Source organism: Canis aureus, chromosome 9, assembly GCF_053574225.1.
Source record: "Canis aureus isolate CA01 chromosome 9, VMU_Caureus_v.1.0, whole genome shotgun sequence".
NCBI lineage: Eukaryota > Metazoa > Chordata > Mammalia > Carnivora > Canidae > Canis > Canis aureus.
In genome coordinates this window covers 35,733,981-35,743,400 of record NC_135619.1, presented here as the reverse complement: position 1 = coordinate 35,743,400, position 9,420 = coordinate 35,733,981, and the positions used below count along the sequence as shown (strand labels likewise).

Here is a 9,420-nt window from a genome sequence, read left to right as displayed (position 1 = left end):
TGGGGTCCTGGCTAATTAGGAGCTGGGCCTGTGCCCTGATGGCGTATATACGGGAAACAGACCCCGCGATTTCAAATGGGCTTTGCCCCAACCAAGAGCATGCAGTGGGCGTCACACAGTTGCTCTGCAGATTCTTTTACGAGGAATGATTTGATTGTACCTTACTGATTTCTACCACTAATAATAGCAACTTGCTTACCATCACTGTTGTCCCTCTCATCTTCAAGACTGATTTTTTTTTAAGATTTTATTTATTTATTCATGAGAGACACAGAGAGAGGCAGAGACACAGGCAGAGGGAGAAGCAGGCTCCTTGTGGGGAGCCTGATGCAGGACTCATCCCAGGACCCCAGATCATACCCTGAGCTGAAGGCTCGACCACTGAGCCACCCAGTGCCCCTCTTCAAGACTGTTTGTGAAGAATTTTATGAAGGGTTCTTAAGTTCAAGTGAAAGAATCAGGAAGCATTTGTTAATTATCACCTGTGGGATATAAAAAAGGAAAAGTGACTTAACCTTCAGAAATGTGCAATTATTTGGGAAGATGAAACATATACATACACAAAATAATTAGCACATAGTAGCCGGCATGATTTAATCAGGAGTTGGGCTTTTTGGTTCCGGCTATAAATGTAGTGGGAATTCAGAAAACCATGAGTTTAGCTATCATGTATTGAGGTTTTATCATTTTACAGTTGTATGCTGTACAGGGAGCGTCTGGGTTAACTCCAAAGCTACCCTATGTGCAAGGCGGTGTTTTATCGAGATGAAAAAGAGTCTCAAAGAATTTAAGGGACTGGCTGGTGAGCCGCAGAGCCAGAGTTTCAACCCAAGTCTCTTAGCCTTCGGGACTCCACTTTTAACCATTGTGCAATACAGGGTTTTCATTCAGGGATCCGGAATTCAATTATCCCCACGTTTGCCCTCCTCACTTCCTGGCCGTTTGATTTCTGGATTAGGGTCAGAAATATTTTCCTCACTGCGTGGTTTGTTTCCAGCAGAAGGCAGTGGCAGGTTGAGAGTGGCTTAAGGAAACCTGGGGAGTTCTGGTCTTGCCACCCCTCTTTTTCAACGCATCCCACAAAATTAAGCATCATGCGATGTTTATCAGTGACCATGACGAGACAGCTTTTATAGGTGAGTGGATTTCTGCACCCCAATGAGTCTGTGCTTCATTACCAGCACGGTTTGGAAGCAAAGGGGGAAAGAGAACACGGCAACCTAATTGGTCACTGCCATGAATCTATACTCAGGGGACAGATAGCACGACCAGAGGTAATAGCTTACACACGTATTCTTGAGCTGTGCAATAGATGGAAAAGGGTCCCAGATGGATTGGGCAGGGGCTTAGTTCCGGGATTATGATGAGACAGTGGGTAATTATTGAGTGGCAGGGCCTCAGCCCTGATTAGTATCTGCAAGCTTGTCCCCCTCCTTCGGAGGAAAGCATTGATAAAGATAAACCACACCGCACCATGTCCTTCCTGCAAGCACACAACAACACATTTCAATCTAACAGGATCAGGTCTCCACTTTGATCACAATCTGTTACCTAGATGTCTTTGCAAATTAATCAGTCCTGCTTGTTTAGCTCCAGTCAGGTTATACTGCTAAATTAATAAATGTACCAGGAGCAACAGAACACATAATTAAATTCTAGAGTTTAATCTTCACATAATAATTTTGACCTTAGTCCAGGTCCTCCGTCCTAGCTAGCTGTACGCAGAACAGAAGTGTCTTTCCCTTACACCAACAGGGAACCCTATCCATGGCTTCCATGACCCTGCGAAGCAGCAGAGTCGTGATATAAAAATGCAGAAACCAACACATGACAGACTGTGTGCTGGTTTCAAGGCAAAAAAGGTAGGGAACCTAAGCAGTTAGTTAGATTCTGGGCTGTCTTTAAAACAGAAAGCACCCTTTTGGAAGAAACCCTAGGAGTTTGAAATACAGCACCTCACCAGCAGGCTGGGAGCTCTTCTGAGTGTGGGCTCTTTCATAACGGTCTGATGTAATGTGTTTGCTTTACTTGAAGGTCATCAAGCTGATAACCTGGCTTGTGTGCTCCGACCTGGGGGTAGATCTGAAGCTCATAAAACATCCTGGGCCTGAGTTTTCCTGTAGGTCTTAAGGGGTTTTTTGGGTAGGTTTTTTCATTGGGTACCTATTAGGAATGAGAAAATGTTTCAGTTTTTTTTTTCTTGTGAAGACTCATGCAGTTGTTTTGTTTTTTAATAGTGTCTCTCTAATCCTTTTCCCACTTCTGAATTACATAACCTACTGGATGTCATGATCATGTGAGTTTTGAAAAGCTGTTCATTTGAGTGTAGAACATGTGTGGAGAGAATTTTTTGACCGTCAGTCGAAGTGAATTGTTGCATTTGATTTGGGTGTGAGGTCTTGGGTGGCATTTTACTGTCTTCATTTTAAGTTCAGCATGCTGGCACCATTTCCTTGACTTCGAGAAGCAATGGAGTCAGGTGGCAAGAGAGCATCAGTTGTTAAGGATGCTGAGCCGGGAACTGGGAAATACAGGTTCGTGACTGGACTCTGCCACCACCTACTAATGACCTGGGCAGGGCACTTGACCTCTGTGGGTCTCAGTTTTCTCATCTGAAAAATAAGGGGGTTGAACTAGATAATCTCCAAGAGGCTAAAATTCTGTGTCTGTGATTCCACTCACATTGAGTCAAATGGGAATTAAGGCAATTATGGAGATAATACAAACCAAAGGACACTTTCTCCCCCTCTCCATGATTGGGGCATTTCAGGCAAAACTGGTTGTTGAGTTTAGTTTTTAACCTGAATTATATAGATAATTGCCCTAGTTCTGCCATGTAATTGTGTGGCTGTCACCATAGGTTTAATGTTTCTACCAGAAAACCAATGATTAAAGTATTTGGTTAAATATTTGGCAGTGTGGAATTTCCATTCAGGGCAACTGAAAAAAGGAGGGCTTAGAGTATATGCGTGTGCGTGCACGCATGCGTGGGGGGGGGGGGGATGCCCAGGGGTAGGGGAGGGATTATGCATAATTTGAAAGTGTGTAATATTTGGGTCACCAATGTTTTACCTAAAATGAATTGATTTCATTTGAAAAATAAGTTGGTCTTGTCACAAAAGATCTCCGCCATAAATTAAACATGAGGAATGCAGCTGTGCAGTAAGATGTTAAAATACAGATGGTTTCTGGGAAAAAAAAAATAAGAGAGGCTTAAAGGAAAGGTTTTAACCTGAAATTAATTCAAGTATTATTTACTTAAATACTCTGGCATGCGTTTGTGTAAATGCACCATCTATTTTTATAAGAATGGTTTTATTTTGGCACTCTGAATTATGGATTAGAAATGTCTGGTGGGGGGAGAAAAGACTAGTTTATACATCTTTGGGTTTTGATCTAAAAAGGTTGAGAGATTAAAATAATTAACTTCATTTTCACGATAAAATATCTCATCGCTACTTATACAAAATGGTTTATATTGTAGTTCCCTTTCAATCTTTTCTAAAAGCACCATCAATATCATTTAATATGTGGAATTCCCTGAGGAAAATCTATTAAAGTGTCCGTATGTCACCCATGTGAATAACAAATGAATTAATTATGACTGGTGCAATTACAAGGAATAGTTAATGAAGCCATAATGACCAGACTCTGGTGGTTAATTTTCAAAGCACAGTGAGAGGGAAGTGTGGCAAAAGGTCCCCAAAGAAAACAATGAGCTTTGTGTACTCACCTTGGAGTCAGGATCTTTGAGTGCACCATGAAATAAGGCTGGAGAGTACTTACTATGCAGATCGAGCTCTTCCTACAGTCCATGACCAGCTTACCATGGGTACAGACGCCCTGGCAGTAGCTTAGTCCAATCAGCAGTGATCACCAACTACTCACGTCCCATTGACCAGGGCTCCCAGCAGCAGAGAGGTCTTACTTTTAGGATGACATTGTTTTTATTGAATGTATTCATGTACATTTCACCTTTTCCAGAAACAAATGAAGGCAGTTTACAAAAATACATGAAGTTGAGAAAGACAAATTAAAAGTAAGTGAGGGGGCACCTGGATGGCTCAGTCCATTAAGAATCTGACTCTTGATCTCAGCACAGATCATGATCTCAGGGTCATGAGATCGAGCCCCATGGCAGGCTCCTGACTCAGCATGGAGTCTACCTGAGATTCTTTTCTTCTCCCTCTCCCTCCATCTTTGCTCCTTGCCCCACCCATGAGCTCTCTCCCTCTCTCTAAAACAAAAGCAAAAAACCCCCCCAAAACCAAAATCAGTATAAGGACAGGGAGCTTGAGTTCTTACAACAAGGAGGAAACTCCTGGCTAGATCTACTGAGTGCTCATGCCAAGCCGCTCTTCCTGAGGTCACGCTCCTCCTGATAGGAGCAAGAACTGGATGACAGTCAAGGAGTAAGAGAAGGTTATGATTTCGAGTTCTCCACGCAGAAACCCAGAGGATCAAATTCTAATGTCACCACCCCCTTTCACCTCCATGAATGTATTTATTCACCTCTGTGGATGGGAATTAGCTAATATCTGTCAAAACAACAACTAGCAGGATCCAAAATACACAGAGGACTAAGTACTTACTACCTAGGGTATTTTGATAGTGGTTTATCTATATAATCTACATTCACATTTTTTTTTCAAGGTTTAAATCCATGTCAAGACCTATCCTAGCTGTCCATCTCTGATTGGCTCACCATTTTTGAATGTCAAGAGGCATTCCATTAGAAAACTCTCTTCAAAGACGTTTGTGAGCAATGCCTCACAACAGACAACATTCTTTTGCATTCTGTCTTATGCAAATATTGATGATCTACTGCATGCCAAGCACTTGGCTAGGTGCTGCGGATTCGATGATAAACTGACTAAATACCTATCCTTGTGAAACATAACTGGTTGGTGGGATGCCAGACGAGCAAAGAGAGCAAAGAGATGCTCATAAATGAGTGTAGCATTCTCTACATGGGAGTTGACAAGGGACTAGGAAAGCCCCAGAGAAAGGACACTTGATCTTGGCTAGGGCTGAGGGGGCTTTTCAGAGAAAGCTTCCTGGAGGAAGTTGACTTTAAGCTGATTCTAAAGTGAAGGAAAAGCAAAGGACACACATGGAAAGTGTGATTGTTCTAGGTTCTACAAGACAGCAAGAGGAAAATTCTGGACTTTACAGGGATAGCCAACATGTATTGAATGCTTACTATTTGCATGGCATTCTTCCAAGCACTGTAACAAAAAACAAAAAACACAGGACAATTTTTAATCTTTGTTATGTCCACAGCTACCAAGAGAAAGAGCATCACTGGTTTGAGTCTAATGGTTTTTCTGGCATACAATCGCTACATAGGCCAGTTCTAAAGCATATTGTATTGTTCAGGACATCGTTAGGCAAATATAAACATTCTCATTTTGGGGCTTTTTCACCCTGCCCAAAACAATCTGCTTTCCATAGCTATCAACTAGCTTGTTGGTTTGTTATCAACTTAACAAGACCAAAACAACAACTATATATATATATATATATATATATATATATATATATATATATATATTTAAGATTTTATTTATTCATAGAGACAGAGAGGGAGAGAGAGAGAGGCAGAGACACAGGCAGAGGGAGAAGCAGGCATCATACAGAGAGCCTGACGTGGGACTCGATACAGGGTCTCCAGGATCACGCCCTGGGCTGCAGGCGGCGCTAAACCCCTGCGCCACTGGGGCTGCCCAACAACCGATATTTTTACGATAAGACTCGAGAGATTTTTTTAAACAGATTGTACACAAAAACTATATATATATATATATATATACATATATATATATATATATATTTGGTATTTGGTTATCATCTACTAGATCAGTATTAAGATCTAGTTTTAGAGATGTATTTCTGATTCTAAGTACCTTAATCTCCATATGCATCCTATTTTGTTTTCCTTTTTAAAAATTTTTCCTAAAGAATTATGAAATTCGACAGAATGCTGTAATATTGAAAGATAACATTTAATTAATGTTAAACTCCTATGTCAATCCTGTGTCTGAAACCACTTCAGAATGCAGTATCTTTTTTATAGTAAAATTATAAAAACTGGGAGATCCCTGGGTGGCTCAGCGGTTTAGCACCTGCCTTTGGCCTGGGGCATGATCCTGGAGTTGTGGGATTGAGTCCTGCATCGGGCTCCCTGCATGGAGCCTGCTTCTCCCTCTGCCTCTCTCTCTCTCTCTCTCTCTCTCTCTGTGTCTCTCATGAATAAATAAATAAATAATCTTAAAAAAGTAATAAAAACTATGGGGCACCTGAGTGGCTCAGTTGGTTAAGCTTCTGACTCTTGATTTTGGCTCGGGTCATGATCCCAGGGTCATGAAATCGAGACCTGCTTCAGGCTCTGAACTGGGCGTGGAGCCTGCTTAAGAGTCTCTCTCTACCTCACCTTCTGCCCCTCCCCACCTTACATACTCTCTCTCTAAAAAAGAAAAGAAAAAAGAAAAGAAAAGAAAAAAAAAAGAAAAGAAAAGAAAAGAAAAGAAAAGAAAAGAAAACTTGGATGAAATGAATAATTGTTTTTAAAAAGTATACAGAAAAGTACCCTTTCTACACTTGTTCCTCAGTTCCTTTCATTAAAGGCAAACAATGTTAACTGTTGTTTGCTTATCACTCTAGAGACATTTTATGCACATTCAAGCTTACTTGTATGTTTGTGAAATCACTCCCATTTAAAAAATGTGAGAGCCTACTATACATACTGCTCTCCCTTTGTTTCTAACCTAGCAATAGATCTGGCAATAGTGGTTCATGAAAAGCTTCCTCATTTTTTATGTCTTTACTAATAGTTCATGTGCCGCTTTCCTATTGATAAACACATTCTGTAACACAAACTAGAGTAGTCTGTAGGAAAAATTCCTAAAAGTGGAACTGCTGGGTCAAAGTGTATTTGTGACCTTGATTGATAGCCCAGAACAGCACTAATCTAAACGCCCCTGGCTCCTGCGGCAGGGCCTCTACTCTCCGTGGCAATGCCTATCTCTCCCCACCTTCTCACCAACGCAGCACCACGTTATTGGAGATTGGTGCTCATCTGATAGGTGAAAAAGTTGTCTCAGTAGAGTTTTACCTTGCATGTCTCTTCCTCTGAGTGTTGTTGACCAGAGGTGTGACAATTTACATTGATTTTTATCCTTCTTGGTCCCTCTGGTGATGAGAAGTGCAGAGTCAGGAATAGCTAATTGCTCACCATTTGGAGGATTACCGGGGGAATGACATAGGCACACACTCCCATGGTCGTAATGGTCAGGCCTTAAAAAAAGAGAAAAGAGTCAAAAGCAAAACATTGTTCGCTGAACAAAATGCACAAATCAAAGGCAGAGAAAGTAATTTGCAAAAGGTGAGGCCTCAGGTTGTCAAAATTATGTTTCTTTGCCTTGCTACTTAGATTTTTCTAGACTGGGGGAAAGCTCTTCAAAGAGTAGAGATCCCATCGGGATATGCTTGAGAATTAGCTGCCAGGCTGCCACCCTTAGACAAATCTTTGACAAATTCCTGCTTGGAGGATCCTGGGAAAAGACCTCACTTTCCTTTAAAAGGGTCTCAGGATCACTTTAAAGTCGGCAGTAAATCCCAAATGCTCCTAATTAGGCCTCTGTTTCGTTAATTGCTCTGGGAACTCCCTGGGAGAGGGTAGAAAGCCCTGGACCTGCAGTGGCTTGGCTCTAAGTGTGTGCGATGGCCCGTTGAGAGCAGGACCCACGTCTTTGCTCCAAGCGGCCTGGCTCCTTGCACGCTGCCCTGCGCCTCTGAGAGAGACGAGAGGGAGGAAGCCAGCTGGGCCTGGGAACAATACATTTAAGAACAGCGTGTCCAGCTATCTCCCATTTCTCCTGAAATAGGAATCTGGGAAAGGCGGCCTTTTAAGCACAGCCCTGTAAAACATTCTTTTGCAAAGCCTGCGCTAGCTTATTGGGCTTTCCTACAAATGCTGAAAGGGTACAAAGTGCCCAGCCCTTGAAAAAGAGAGTCTGAAAATGAGCTTTACCACCTCCCTTCTCATCCATACAAGCCACCTAATTTCTAACAAAGCCACCGTTCTGTAATTGTGGAAGGAAAACCAAATAGCCATTTGGAAGGCACATTGAGGTTCTAAGGCATTTTCATATATGTTCATACGCATTAGCACGTTTGCCCTACCCTTGCTTGGCAGAGTCAGAATCATGATTATTTTTGTTCTATCCAGGAGGACCCTGAAGCTCCTGGAGATTAGGAGACATGCCTGAGGGACACACAGACACAAAGAGTCTGAAGAAAAATTGAAACCCATTTTATCATGTTCCTCATTAATACTATTCTGAGGTCATAAATTTCACTCATTTAAAATATATTAATTAGTTCATTCAATAAGTATTCATTAATAGATACTATGTGTCAGCACCGGTTACGGTATTAACCATAGAGCATTGGACAAACACACAAGGTTCCTGCTGCCATGGAAGCTGACATTCTAGTGGGTGAGATACACAATAAACAAACAAAAAATATATGTCTGGTGGCGATTTAGCAGGTAATTTTTATTTTTCAAATCCTTTTCCTTGGTCAGCCCCGGTGGCTCAGCGGTTTAGTGCTGCCTTCGGCCCAGGGTGTGATCCTGGAGATCCCGATCGAGTCCCACGTCGGGCTTCCTGCATGGAGCCCACTTCTCCCTTTGCCTGTGTCTCTGCCTCTCTCTGTGTGTCTCTCATGAATAAATAAATAAAATTAAAAAAAAATCCTTTTCCTTTTGAGTGTGTAAAGGGGAGATTTTAGAATTACTTTCAGACAATTGGTATAAAGTAGGACTATCCTGAGCGAAAGAGGACATCTGTTCACCTTAGCTAAGAAGAAAAAGAGCTAATCAGGTCACAGAGTGTGGTGACACAAGAGCAAGAACCAAGGGACCTGGATTCTTGATTCGTATCATCTTTGGAGCTCCCGTGTTTGCTTAGTCATCTCAGCTTCTATGGACCAGTTTGCTCCCACCATGAAATGGTCACCAGCAATCTGCCACCTGTATCATTTGGGGGAATTCAAGGAGTTCTATCTGCAAAGTACATTGTCTCTACAGAGAAGTGACATATGGTCTAGAAACCGAGGTCCCGCTCCTGTCTATTCCAGAAAGTAGCACTATGTCCTCAGCATGTTTATCCCTGTGCCGAGTTCCACTCTTCCCATCCCTCACCCTTCTACTCCTCGTTTACTGAACAACTATATGTTGTCTCAACTGGAGTGTGTTTCCCCACATTTCCAGAATGGGAGGAATAACACCTCCCCAACCGGCCTTGTCCGTTTTCGAGGATTGTAAGTCACAGCTCTTAATGCTAAAGAATCCTGTGAGATACTTGATCCAACTTGGGCTTTTTGGGGAGTCAGGAAGAGTTAAAATAGTCTTTA

At 42.0% G+C, this 9,420-nt stretch overlaps 1 long non-coding RNA gene across 1 annotated transcript; it reads right to left on the bottom strand.

The window, feature by feature from the left end:
* Nucleotides 1-267: 267 nt before the first annotated feature.
* LOC144320100 (uncharacterized) lies at nucleotides 268-5,180 on the bottom strand. The gene is made up of 3 exons (XR_013385683.1): nucleotides 3,073-5,180; nucleotides 1,956-2,163; nucleotides 268-482 (listed from the first exon to the last, which is right to left on the bottom strand). It is a non-coding gene; the product is annotated as an uncharacterized LOC144320100 (long non-coding RNA).
* Between the last annotated feature and the right edge of the window lie 4,240 nt (nucleotides 5,181-9,420).